The sequence below is a fragment of the Rattus norvegicus genome, chromosome 1, assembly GCF_036323735.1.
Source record: "Rattus norvegicus strain BN/NHsdMcwi chromosome 1, GRCr8, whole genome shotgun sequence".
Classification (NCBI taxonomy): Eukaryota; Metazoa; Chordata; class Mammalia; order Rodentia; family Muridae; genus Rattus; species Rattus norvegicus.
The window spans coordinates 216,236,688-216,251,118 of NC_086019.1; the positions used below are offsets into that span (position 1 = coordinate 216,236,688).

The following is a 14,431-nucleotide window of genomic DNA, read 5'->3' on the forward strand; positions in this document are numbered from 1 at the left end:
GTGCTATGGGTCACGTATTGCCTTTTATACCTCCTCCTGTTATTTTAGGATGTATTCTTTCTCTTATAAAAAAGAAAAGCTGATCTACCACCAACTGAGCCATACATTTTACTTCACCCTTTTTTGCATTGTATGTGACATGTACGCACACACGTGCGTTTAAATGTGTCTGGATACACATGTAGGTGAGCACATGCATGTGGAGGCCAAATGTTGAAATCAGGGGTCCGCCTTAATCATACTTATTTACCAAACAGGGGTCTCTCATGGAGCCCAGAACTCATCAATTAGTGATAGATTATAAGTGGCCCACAATTCTTACCTGGCTTTTATGTGGGCACTGGAGACCTGAACTCCCATCTGTGCAGCAAACACCTCATCTGTACATCTACTGACAGCCCAAAGAGGCCATGGCAAGTGACTGACCTATCTTGCCTCAGTTGGGTAAGGGTACTCAATGTTTGCACGGTGAGGAAAATGCTTAATTGCTCAGTGAATACATGTGTGTTTGTCTATGTGCCCGTGCGTGCGTGTGTGTGTGTGTGCGTGCGTGTGTGTGCATGCAATGATGACATGCTACACTGAAGAATCTCCACATTTTGAAATTCAGCTCGGCCTTCTTGCTTCATTTCTAAGAGATCCTGTGTAATGTTGCATCAAGATCTCTGCAAAAGCCGAATGTAGTAGTCGCCTTTACTCCAAGCACTCTGAGGCAGAGTTCTGTGAGGTCCAGGAAAAACAAAACTGCATAGTGAGATTCATTAGGGGAAAAAAGGCCAGTGGTGGTGGCAATGGCTTTAATCCCAGCACTGGGGAGGCAGAGGCCAGTGGATTTCTGAGTTCCAGACCAGGCTAGTCTTACAGAGTGAGTTCCCGGACAGCAGAGATACACAGAGAAAACCAAACAACAAACAAAAAACCTGTAAAATGTTTTCAATAAGCCTATAGCACTCCAGATCAGTCCCAGGAGCAACCTGAAGGCCTGATTGAACCTTGCTTCCTTCATTTGAGAGAGGCAGATGCACAGCTAGGAACAAGCGGGCAGTCAAAGAAGCCAGAATAGCAAGACTGAACCATCCTCCTCTCTGAACTGGGGGAGGGGAGGTCTTGTACCAAAAGCATACACTGAACCTGATGTCTAAGAAATTCTTCAGAGAGAATCTGAAGGTCCGGAAGGAGTCTGGGGCAGCCCCAGTTGCCAGTTTTCATGGGTGACTCTAGCTCCTAGACTAGACCCTCCATCACATTGTCTCTAAAAGAAAAGGCCAACAGACCTACCTCTTGGTATCTATGCCACAAATAGCAGGAGCTCAGTAGATAGATACCTCTTGGGTATCTATGCTCCATACAACAATAGCCAGAAGACTGTTTAAGGACTTACTCTGACTACTTTTTTCTCCACCAGATCCCTCTCAACCTTCTGCATTACTACAACATAGGAAAACAATCACATCCCTGGTTCTGTCTTTGTGACAGAAAATAGGTTTTGGGACCTCTCTCCTTGGCTGAGCACTGTGTGCCTTCGGGACTTCTCTCCTCAGTTGGAACACTGTGTGGCATGCTTCCCTGATAACAATCTTATTTGATGTTCATCTGTCAAATCATTTAGCTAACTCCTACTCTGTGCTCAGTGCAGGCTGGCAAGCCACCAGAGTTTATAGAAAACCAGATCCCTCTACAATGAATCTGATCTTAGAGATAAGAGGGTCTTGGCCAAGTATCCAGTCCTCCTCAAGTGCTTGTGGACTTTGTAAAGTATATGATGCATTAATGGTCCAGCAACTACAGGTACAACTCTGTCTAAACAGCACCCACCCCAGGCTATCCCAAAGACCTTCAGCAGTTCTATTAGTCCAAGTAGACCGGATTTGAATTGCTAACCAGGAATTAAGCATATGACGTATATCATGAATACTGAGAGTTCATTCAGGATCAACAGAGCCCCAGAAGCAATGGAGTGATTTACCTGGCCCCACACAGGCTTAGAAATAAGATTTATCTTTGTTCATCTGTGTAGGAGGGTGGGGACGTAAAAGTACAATGGGACTTGCAGACCTGTGTTTGTCTGGGTGGAAAGCACTGTACAACACATTCATGTGAGATTCCACACAGAACTCCCAACTAGGATGCCTTGATCACCACAAATGTGCCTCTAGGCAATCCCACCATTACAAGAACATCATAGAACCCACATGGTACAGACATGTGTATGTCTGAAGCATAGACTATCACTCCCAAGGCCATGATGGACAATAGCATGCTAATTAAAACAGGCGTAAGGGAAAGGATGCACTCAGGCCTTGGGTAAACATCAAGAGGCTGTTCCTGGCATTAACACTGGGGCATTGTTTGGCAGTAAAACATATTTGAAAGCAAAACAGGGCATTCTAAAACAATAGTAAAGGCCTGCAAAATGGTTTGGTGGGTAGAGGCCACTAAGACTGACCACATGAGGGGCTGGGGATTTAGCTCAGTGGTGGAGCGCTTACCTAGGAAGCGCAAGGCCCTGGGTTCGGTCCCCAGCTCCGAAAAAAAGAACCAAAAAAAAAAAAAAAAAAAAGACTGACCACATGAGTTCTGTCCTCCAGACCCACATGGTGGAAGGGACAGTCTGGTCCCCATAGGCTGTCCTCTGTAGGAATGTTATGTATATACAGGCAAGCATGAGCGCGCACGTTCACACGCGCGCGCGCGCGCGCACACACACACACACACACACACACACACACACACACACACGGCGGGAGGGAGAGAGAGGGAGAGAGAGAGAGAGAGAGAGAGAGAGAGAGAGAGAGAGAGAGAATATTATAATAAAAGGGAACACAGCCGATACAAAGAAATGGCCAGAAGAAATAATTCGCAGCTCTTTTACTGAACCCCAGACAGTGACTTCCTTGTTTGCCTCACTTCTCTGACTTGACTGATCCTGGCCCACACAGTCTTGGACTGGGTGATAGACATTCCACAAATCTTGAATAAAATAATGATTAATATCTGGTAGGGGGAGTTAGGCAAGAAATCATCCTACTAGTAATATTGCTGTGCAGCTCAGGCTGATTGGGACTAGTAGCAATCCTCCTGCATTAGTTTCTTGAGTGTTGTGATTATAGGCTAGATAGGAACCACTACTCCTGGCTATGTTGGCTTTATTTTTCATTTTTAGAGTAACTTTATAACCCAATTATAAAAGTAATACATTAATTTTTAAAAATTCAGTATGTACTAAAAACTGTATAAATTATCTCTCTCTCCCCCTAGGCAATCACACCTATAATTTCTTTCTAGTTTCTTTCAGTTGAACAATTCATGCCAAAGATGAAATTCCATCATATCATTTTTAATATTCTTTGTTTGCCATTCCTTAAAATAGTGATTAAGGTATTTTTGGAATTTTGATGCTGCCACAATAAACATGTTTTCCTAATAAACATTTTCCTTTAAAAAAAAATACCCATAGAGATGACTCAGTGCAAGTGTGAGGTTGTGAGTTTGGATCCCCAGAAACTACATGAAGCCAGCTGTCGTGCTAACATATCTATAATCCCAGAGTTCCTGTGGCAGATGGGAGGCAGAGACAAGAGAATCCTTTACAGGTCAGTAAACAGCAAGAGATGCTGCCTCACGGAAGGTGAAGGACAAAAACAGACAACCAAGGTTGTCCTCTGACCCCCATTCACATGCTGTAGTGTGCATGCATGTGTTTTTTCCAAACACTAAAAAGGCATCTGCTTATAAATTGGCTATACCACCCTGAGTATTGACCCAGGGGCCTCCAAATCAACAAAGCAAAAAGATATCTGTACACTGCTGTTTACTGCAGCACTGATGGCGGTAGCCATGGTATGCGACCAGCACGGGTGTCTGGATAAAGGAAACGTAGTATGCACACACAAAATGGAATCGTTTTCCAGACATAAAGGACAATGAAGCTGTGCTCTTCTTAGGAAGATGGCTACAGCTGGAGATAATCATTTTAAGTGGCTTAACCATTCTCAGAAACACACGTCAGGTCTTGTTTGCCTCTCCTAAGTTTGATACAGTTGCATAAAATCATCGTTGGCACGGAGGAAACTGGAAAGTAGAGCCAAGGGCTAGGGTGGAGCTTCCATAGTGATGCGCTTGCCATGAAAGCTTGAAGACTGGGGTTAGATCTCTGGCATCACACGAAGCCTGGCCACAGTGGTCTACCCTCTGTAATCCCAGTGCTGGGGTTGGGGGTGAAGACAGAAGGCTCCCTGGGGCTCACTGGCCCACCAGTGTAAATTGGCAAGCTCAGTGAGAGATCCTGTCTCATAGAACAAAGTGGAGAGCTCTGACCCCCCAACCCCCACCAAATAAAGAAAAAGCTAAAGCATCTAGGGAAAGGAAGGGAACTAATTGAGAAGGCAAGGGTGTGCAAAGGGGGGAGGAGGGCTGGCAGAAAGTTGCCCAATGTATAATGTGTTCGTACATGAAAACTTCACAATAACTTAAAAACCTGTGATCCATAGGCTACACTCTTAGGCATGGAGGACATTTGTAAAGTTTTAACTATTTTTTTTCCAAAAACGTTAATCAAGACTGAGGATATAGCTCAGTGGAAGAACACTTGCCTACCGTGTACAACGCATGGGGGTCAATCAACCTCTAGCGTGGAAAGAAAAGGTAAGAACATTTTATCAAGGACTATGTCATCTTATGTCATTGTAACCCTGAAGTCCAGACTCCTCTTACTTCTACTCCTTTTGTACCTGTCAATATAGCTCACAGCCTGGCCAGTTAAACTTGTTCCTCGATTCTCATTATTCGGGCCTGTTCTAGAGAGTGGAGAGATTTTCTTACTGTCAGAACTTGGGGCTGTTTCCAACTTCTGCTATTAAGCATACTAATTTTTGCACCTTTGTGTAGTCTCTCCACCCCCTACTTTCCCAGGAGCACAATTACCCCATCAAAGGATCCCAGACCGATTTACAGCTCTGCCACAGCTGCCAAATTGCTGCTCAACAGTTTTTTGAAAGGTGTGCTGGTCATTCAGAGAGGTAGCTGCAGGGACCATCATTCTTTTTTTTTTTTTTTTACATTGGTAGAAATCTTTATATTTGATGCAAAATTAAGGTCATACTAGTCACATTGGTACAAAATTTCATATATTGATACTGAAATTAGGTTATTTTTCATACATTGGTATAGGTCATTATATGTTGATACATATTTAAGATTATGTTTGATACATAGTATATATATATATTTGAAAACCATATTTATATAATTCTTTTTTTGATTAGATATATTTCTTTTTTCTTCTTTTTTTTTCCTTCGGAGCTGGGGACCGAACCCAGGGCCTTGCGCTTCTAGGCAAGCGCTCTACCACTGAGCTATATATTTCTTTACTTATATTTCAAATGTTATTCCCTTTCCCGGTTTCCTGTCCATAAACCCCCATCCCCCATCTCCCATCCCTTCCCCCTCCTCCATACGGGTATTCCCCCCATCCATCCCCCTTACTGCCCCCCATATTGCCCTGCACTGGGGGTCCAACCTTGGCAGGATCTAGGGCTTCCCCTTCCACCAACAAGGCTATTCTCTGCTACATATGCAGTTGGAGCCCTGGGTCAGTCCATGTATAGTCTTTCAGTAGTGATTTAGTCCCTGGGAGCTCTGGTTGGTTGGCATTGTTGTTCTTATGGGGTTGCAAGCTCCTTCAACTCTTTCCATCCTTCCTCTAATTCCCCCCAAGGGAATACTATGTTCAGTTCACCTCTAGCATTGACCTCTGTATTGGCCATGCTCTGGATGTGTCTCTCTGGAGACATCTATATCCAGTCCCTTTCAGCATGCAATTTTTAGCTTCATCAATCTTATCTAGTTTGGTGGCTGTATATATATGGGCCACGTGTGGGGCAGAATCTGAATGGCCATTCTTTCAGTCACTGCTCTAAACTTTGCCCATATCCCCTCCTATGGATATTTTTCCCCTTTTAAGAAGAAGTGGCAGCATCCGCATTTTGGTCATCTTCCTTCTTGAGATTCCTGTGGTCTGTGGATTGCATCTTGGGTAATTCGAGCTTTTGGGCTAATATCCACTTTTCAATGAGTGCATACCAAGTGTTTTTCTGTAATTGGGTTACCTCACTCAGGATGATATTTTCTAGTTCACTCCATTTGCCTATGAATTTCATGAAGTTATTGTTTTTAATAGCTGAATAGTACTCCATTGTGTAGATGTACCACATTTTCTGTATCCATTCCTCTGTTGAAGGGCATCTGGGTTCTTTCCAGCTTCTGGCTATTATAAATAAGGTTGCTACGAACATAGTGGAGCATGTGTCTTTGTTGTATGTTAGAGCATATGGGTATATGCCCAGGAGTGGTATAGCTGGGTCCTCAGGTAATGGAATGTCCAATTTTCAGAGGAAACTCCAGATTGATTTCCAGAGTGGTTGTACCAGTTTGGATTCAACAACAATGAAGGAATGTTCCTCTTTCTCCACATCCTTGCCAGCATCTGCTGTCACCTGAGTTTGTTTGTTTGTTTTGTTTTGTTTTGTTTTCATCTTTATTAACTTGGGTATTTCTTATTTACATTTCCATTGTTATTTCCTTTCCTGGTTTCCTGGCCAACATCACCCTAACCCCTCCCCCTCCCCTTCTCTATACGTGTTCCCCTCCCCATCCTCCTCCGAACAATCACGTTCACTGGGGGTTCAGTCTTGGCAGGACCAAGGGCTTCCCCTTCCACTGGTGCTCTTACTAGGCTATTCATTGCTACCTATGAGGTTGGAGCCCAGGGTCAGTCCATGTATAGTTTTTGGGTAGTGGTTTAGTCCCTGGAAACTCTGGTTGGTTGGCATTGTTGTTCATATGGCGTCTCAAGCCCCTTCAAGCTCTTTCAGTCCTTTCTCTGATCCCTTCAACAGGTGTCCCGTTCTCAGTTCTGTGGTTTAATGATGGCGTTCGCCCATCATTCTTTTTTTTTTTTTTTTTTGGTTCTTTTTTTCGGAGTTGGGGATCGAACCCAGGGCCTTGCGCTTCCTAGGCAAGCGCTCTACCACTGAGCTAAATCCCCAACCCCACGCCCATCATTCTTAAGCAAAGTGTCCATCTGTGGTATCTTTACAGGAAGTTGGAACATTGAACTTTCCCAAGGGAAGATGGAAAGTCCCCTCCTTGTTCTGAATCTATGATCTCATCAGTAGATAGGAGATGGGCTTGTCTGTGGAGACTGCCAAGCTTCTCCTTAGCCTGTTTTGTGTCCCCCTTTCATGGATGCCAAGGTCTCGGGTTTACATATGGTACTTGACTCAGTCATGTTTCTTCCATTTGGAATTGTTATGAGAGTTTTTACAAGTTGTCCAAGTCAGAGCCTGGGTCCTGGCAGCCCTAAACAAACCAGGCCAGCCATCCTACCTCAACAGGCTTATTAAATATACAACTAATAATGAAAATCAGACAAGGGAAATTGACTCATTGTGACCACACTGGGAAGAGGAAAAAAGAAATGCAGGGAGACCTACCCTCCCACTCACCACCTGCTCATCCCCCCCAACACTGCCAAATCCATCTTGGGGTCTTGACATGTTGTTCAGGTTTAAACAGAAGTAAAATTTATGACAACCAAGCCATCCTGGTCAAGGTGAGGCCTTGCCCATCACTACTGTCCAAACTCTGGTCTCTCTGCAGAATCACATGAAATTTGTTTCTGGAGACAAGCTCCTCCCCTGGATGGCACCAGGCTTCAGCCTTTTCCTTCTCCCAGGATAAGATTCCTGAGGGAGGGCTGGCAGTGGTGCCACACATCTTTAATCTCAGCACTCGGAAGGCAGAGGCAGGTGGAGCTCTGTGGGTTAGAGTCCACAGAGCGAGATCCAGACCAGCCAGGGCTACAAAGAGAAACCCTGTCTTGAAAAAAAATAACTACAACAACAACAGCAACAACAAAGAGGAAACACAATTTCTTAGGGTTAATTGTCTCAACAGTGTGCTAGCCCAGGCATCATTTTAAGACACTAGACACTGGGGTCTGGAGAAGTTGTTTCGTGGTTATGAGCACTTGTCGTTCTTGCAGGGAACTCCCAACACCCACGTGGTGGCTCACAACATCTCTAACTCCAATTCCAAGGGATCTGACACCCTCTTCTGATCTCCTCTGGCAACAGACACACATATGCTGGGTAGACATATGTGCAGTTGAACACATGTGCACATTCTATAGAGTACCTTTTAAGACAGACAGCAGACACTCTTAGGGTACCATCAGAGGACCCCAGAACTAGCAACATCAGAAAGGGTGGCAGCACCGAAGAGTTCTTCAGGTACAAATCCGCACTCGGCCACCTTAGCCCTGCGACACCACGTTCGACCTTACCCCAGCTCAGCTTCTCCCCCTGTAAGGGAGGTTGGGTTAGTTTTTGCCTCTGCAACAGGAAGTAAATGTGTAAAATGCTGAGAACCGTATTTGACGTGTAAGTACTTGTTACCAACAAATACTTTTCCTGGGGACCCACAAGTGTCTGTTCACCCCAGATAGGGCACCAGTGGTGACCAAACAAACAACCACACCCACCTATAGTTTAGCAAGTCAGCGAGCTTCCTGGAGTTACTTAAGGGAGCATGGGTAAGTGGGTGAGGGGTGACTTACAGGCACATGGACAATTCACGTAGCTGTACTACCTAACAGCCCACCCCAAGAGGCTGGAGAGGCGGCTTGGCAGTTAAGAGCACTGTCTGCTCTTCCGGAGGACACGGGTTCAATTCCTCAAGTCTACTTGGCAGTTCACAACCATCTGTAACTCCTGTCCCAAGGAATCCAATCCTTCTTCTGGTCTCTGGGGGGGCATAGACATACACATGCAGACAAAGCAGACATAAATATAAAATATTTCTTTAAATCCACCACAGCGTGGGTGATGACTCAGCAAAGCTGCAGTTACTTGTACTCTACACCACTTGCCAAGAGTCTCCTCTCTCTGGCAATGGCTTACGCTCATGGAATGCTCGAGAGGAACTGAGGATCTGGGAACGTTCTTGTGAATTTTATAAACCCGCTGCCCTGGTCATCTCATGAGGAAATACTTCACTGGGGGGGGGGGACAGCTCCACAAGTGTTCCCTAAAGTGCTGGTTAAGGAAATGGGGGTGGGGAGACTGGAGAGATGGCTCAGCGGTTAAGAGCACTGGCAGCTCTTCCAGCACCCACAGGGCGGTTACTGTTTGTAACTCTAGTTCCAGGGACTTCAACCCTCTCACACAGACATGCGAGGAAGCAAAACACCAATGAGCATAAAATACAGAGAAATAAATACCTTTTTAAAGAAAGAAATGAAAGAATCAGAGCTGGAGACAGTGCCCAGTGGCAGAGCTGCTGCCTTACGGGACCCTAGAACTAAAGAGCCTTGAAAACGACATAAATGAATAAATGGTAAGGAAGAGAATCCAGCACCTCCACACTAGATCTCCTCAGGACAGCACCTTCTGAACTGACACACTCACTACCTGTCGACTGTGTTCCCTCCCTCTCCCTAAGGCCCAGAATTGGAGTTTTAGCTGCTGTTGCAAAATCTCCTGGGGCGGGGCAGTCTCTGGATGGCCTTTCCTTCAGTCTCTGCTCCAAACTTTGTCTCCGTATTTCCTCCTATGAATATTTTTATTCCCCCTTCTAAGAAGGACTGAAGCATCCGCACTTTGATCGTCCTTCTTCTTGAGCTGTGGTCTGTGGATTGTATCCAGCCCATATGCACACAGCCACCAAACCCAGATAATATTACTGATGCCAAGAAGTGCGTGCTGACTATAGCCTGATATAGCTGTCTCCTGAGAGGCTTTGCCAGAACCTGACAAATGCAGAGGCAGATGCTCACAGCCAAACATTGAACTGAGAACAGGGTCTCCACTGGAGGAGTTATAGAAAGGATTGAAGGAGCCAAAGGGGTTTGCAACTCCATAAGAACAATAATACCACCCAACCAGATCTCCCAAGGACTAAACCACCATCCAAAGAGTACATACAGACAGACCGATGGCTTCAGCTGCATATGTAGCAGAGGATGGTCTTGTTGGGCACCAATGGGTAGAGAAGACCTTGGTCCTGCCAAGGATCACTCCACCCACCCACCCCCAGTGTAGGGAAATGTCAGGGCAGGGAGGTGGGAAGGGATGGGTGGATGGGTGAGGGAGTAACTTATAGAAGAAGGGGGAGGGGGATAGGATGGGGGCTTATGGACGGGAAACTGGGAAAGGGGATAATATATGAAGTGAAAATTCTAAAAAATCCAATGAAAAAAAGAAAGTAAAAAAAAATCTCCTGGGGCTAGAGGACAAAGGTTTGAAGTTCTGGGCTCTTCACTTGAGCTGCCTAAAAGTCAGGAGATCATTAGTTCCATAGGATCTCAATTTATGTAAAAAAAACAAAAGAGAAATGAAGACAAACAAGATTATAAAAACTGTGGGGTATTTTTAATGTTATACTAAGTAAATTACTAGCCACCACCCAATTCAATAAATGATATAGTTCACCAAACTGGCAAAGGCTCTCAGAGAATTCTTTTGAACAGCATAACAAGCCCAATATTTTAGACAGTGAAGCAATGGGGATTTTGATTTATGGAGGCTTGGCCCTGGACAGTGGTGCAAGTTTCCTTGGCTTAGAACTGGCTGTGCTATCCCTCCCTCACTGGAAGCCTTGCCCACAAATAGCCTTGACCCTGGGATGACCTCAGCAGCAGGGGTCGGGCCCCCAAGTCCCATCCCTTCACCATCAGCCCCTAAGCAGACTCTGATCTTCTATTCACCTGTCACCTGACTGAGCCGAAACAGAACTGAATACAGTCATGCACTGAGCCTAAGGGGGTTTATTCGTGTAACAAATAAGAGAATCTCAATCACATCAGCTGAACTTTCAGGCAATCACAGTCTGCAAATTGCCCAGAGATGAATGCAAATACTGAGATGTAAGTAACCAGGTTCTTCCTCTAGATCACTTCCTCTTCCTGTCCATAAATATCCCCAGCCTGCTTTGTTCTTGGAACCTTCTTTCTGAACCTTCTCTTGGCTCAGGCTACTCTCTGATTCCTAAGTCTTTTCTCAGCACAAATAAAGCCTGATAAATTTAATTAGTCTAAAGGTGTTTTCTTTTCTTCTTATATTAACAGATGGGTGTTGACTTAATTGTGTAAACCAAGCTTATGTTATTTTTAAAAAAATATTTATGACTGTCTTACCTGTATGTATGTATGTATGTATGTATGTATGTATGTATGTATGTATGCCATATATGTACCTGGTGGCTGTTGGGGTCAGAAAAGCATATTAGATTCCCTTGGAATTATAGTTAAAGATGTTTGTGAGTCACCATGTGGGTGCTGGAAACCAAACCCCTGGCCCTCTACAAGAGTACCAAGTGCTCTCAACTGCTCAACCTTCTCTCCAGTCTTGGGTTCATATTATCCTATGTAGGTTTACAGATAAAGTGAACTCATGGTCTAAAAATTTTCAGCAAAAAAACCCCACAATGATGGCTAGCGTTTTAACGTACCATCTCTGTAAGCCACGATGATGGTGAATCTTCATCAGTATCAACCTGATGGACCACCATCGCCTAGGAGACACGCCTCTAGGGATGTCTGTGAAGGGTTTCCAGAGAGGACTGCCGGAAGAGAGAAGGACTGCTCTGAAAGTCAGTTCCACAATTCTATGGGATCCTGGACTCAGTGAAGTGGGTAGAGGAGAAAGGCATCCAAATGTGAGCAGTCCTCTTACCTGTCTCCTGGCTCACCTTGCTATGACCAAGCTCGCAATGCTGTTGCTACTGCCTGGCTTCTGCCTACACCTATGCCTACACCTACCCTCACATGAGGAGCCATAATAAATCCCTCCTTCTTAAGCTGTACCCTGCCAGGTGTTTTGGCACAGCCATGAAAAGCAGCCAATGCAGCAATCTAAGCATTAATTGTTCAAACTTTGTGGTAAAGGGCCAGCGAGGCAGGCTAGCAGGTGAAGGTACTCGCTGTAAGCCTGATGGCCTGAGTCCAGTCCCGGGGACCCATGCGGCAGAAGGAAAGGACAGATTCCTGCAAGTCGTCTTCTGACATCTACATATAGGCTGAGGCATGTATGGTATTGCACTGACACATACAGGTAAACGCGTACCCCAAATAAATACATATGATTAAAATTTTCATATAAAATTAATACTTCTTATGCCAGAATGGTAGAGCACTGTTATCAAGAATAGAAAACTGTCACCTCACCAAAGAGAAGAATGGTGCTAAAACGGATTTCCAGCATCAGGTGCTTTGGCGGCCTCCAGAAAGTTTTCGAACACAGCAGCGTTGAGTGAAATGTAAAATGAAAGTGAGGAAAGTGCCCTGCACTGGCTTAACTTGCACAGAACAAAATTTCATATCAAAGTCTGGCTATCAGCAAGCTGCCTCAGGACACCGTCTTGTGGTCATTGCTCCTGGAGCAGCACCCCTGACTCCCAAGTGGCTTCGATGTTAAAGGAGAAGATGACATTTGGGACTTTGGCACTGGTGCTGGGTTTTACGTGAATGCCACCGAAGATCCTTGGAACGCTAACTGCAGAATGTAGGCTTACATAACAGAGGAGCTTCCGCAAACTCATAAATGCCAATTTCCCGGTGGACCCACAGAGGTCACTCCGTGGGAGGCCACGGAGCTCTGATTTGTGCTTTGAGAAAAATTCTGGGAAATACAGATCTGTGTCAGCATTTCTTCCAATTTGCAACCCTGTGCTCTGTCCTTGGGGCAAAAAAGCTTTTAATGGATGTTTGGGACCAGATCAAAGTGAACGGAAGGCATAGGAGGCAGCCTGTCTCATGAAGGCCTATTGGGGCTCGCAGACTGACATACTAACTGATCAAGGAAAGATGAAGAGTTTCTCTCAGATGGGCAGTTACTCCCTGACAACTTCATCGCTGCCTGCACAGAAAAGAAAATCCCTGTTGATTTTAGGCTCCAAGAGGGTTATGATCATAGCTACCACCTCATTGCAACCTTCGTCAGTGACCACATCAGGCATCATGCAAAGTACCTGAGTGCATGAAGAGCTTCAGACAAGAGAGCCTCATCAGGATGAGAAAAGTTGGAATCAACAGGATTGCTGACTAAGAGATTTCCTCTCAAACGTCATGCTCCTGCAGTCCCTTTTCTGGATAAATATATCAAACTTTCTGCTTTAAAAAAAAAAAGAATAGAAAACTGAGGCTGAGGAATGCTGGGACAGACAATCTAGCTCTCACACTTAGCCAAAGCAAGAACAAAACCTCCTAGGAGGATAGAGGTGGAGTTCTGCTCCCAGGAAAGTTCCCTATTACAGAAAGGCTAACAATACACGGAATTGTTAGAGAACAGGCCCTGTGCCATTGAGAGGAAGCTTCTCGAATATAGATCGCTAGATTCACCAATCCACACACTGCTGGTGGATACCACCGCTGAGGCTGTGATACAAACTTCATGATTAATCGTGTCCTAGTGTCTCCTGACAATTAAGGCCGCTAAAACTGGATAATTCTGACTAATAACTAGTGACACACAGAGGTGGTGCCTGCCTGTGATTGCAGCACTTGGGAGGCCGAAGCAGGGTGATCAGATTATTACAACTTGGAAGCTAATCCGCTGATCACAGTGAGTTCCAGATCAGCCCGGGCTATGTCTCCAGGGACAAAACTAACCATAGTCAAACACAATATGGATCTAAAATCACTAGAAATAGTAGATGTTAAAACAAAGAAGGCAAGGCCTGCCTTTCTTCATTTTTATTTTTGTCTTTAAAGCTTTTAAAAGCTGTATTTTTCTTTGTTTATTGGTGTGTGTGTGTGTGTGTGTGTGTGTGTGTGTGTGTGTGTGTGTGTGTGTAGGTAGGTAGGTAGGTATGTAGGCCAAGATGCATATGTGAAGGCCAGAGGATAATTAACAAGTCAGTTCTCTCCTCGATACATGGGCTCCAGAGATGAACTCACATTGTCAGCCCCCTCACCGGGTGCCATCTTGTCAACCTTTATTTTTCTTCTTTATTCAAAGGTTATTAGAAATAGCATTTACTTTGTGGAGCATTCCTGAAGACATCAACAGCAAACGAGGAAGACTCACTTTCACTGAGCAAGTTGCAAAACGGCTTAAGGTACCACAAACCAAGGCCATCCATCAGACAAAGTGAAGTCAGATGGATCATCTTAATCAATGTTCCTGATGGCGATCACGTCAACTCCCACCGGGAAACACGAATCTGTGAATAAGGACTGAGAGCCATCTCCTAACAACAGAATCACTATAAACTGTCACACAGGTAATATGGAACCAATACCGCAGCATTTTTTTTTTTAACCAGGTACAAGCAGTACTTTGAGATCCAGCAAGTAATAGCACCCAGACCTTACACACGCTAGAACCTGGAGACAGGCACTTTTTAAAAATAACATCAGAAAAAGGCTGACCTT

At 44.8% G+C, this 14,431-nt stretch overlaps 1 pseudogene; it reads left to right on the forward strand.

Moving 5' to 3' along the window:
• Nucleotides 1–11,305: 11,305 nt before the first annotated feature.
• Nucleotides 11,306–13,038, forward strand: LOC134483969 (S-formylglutathione hydrolase-like; annotated as a pseudogene).
• Nucleotides 13,039–14,431: the final 1,393 nt, after the last annotated feature.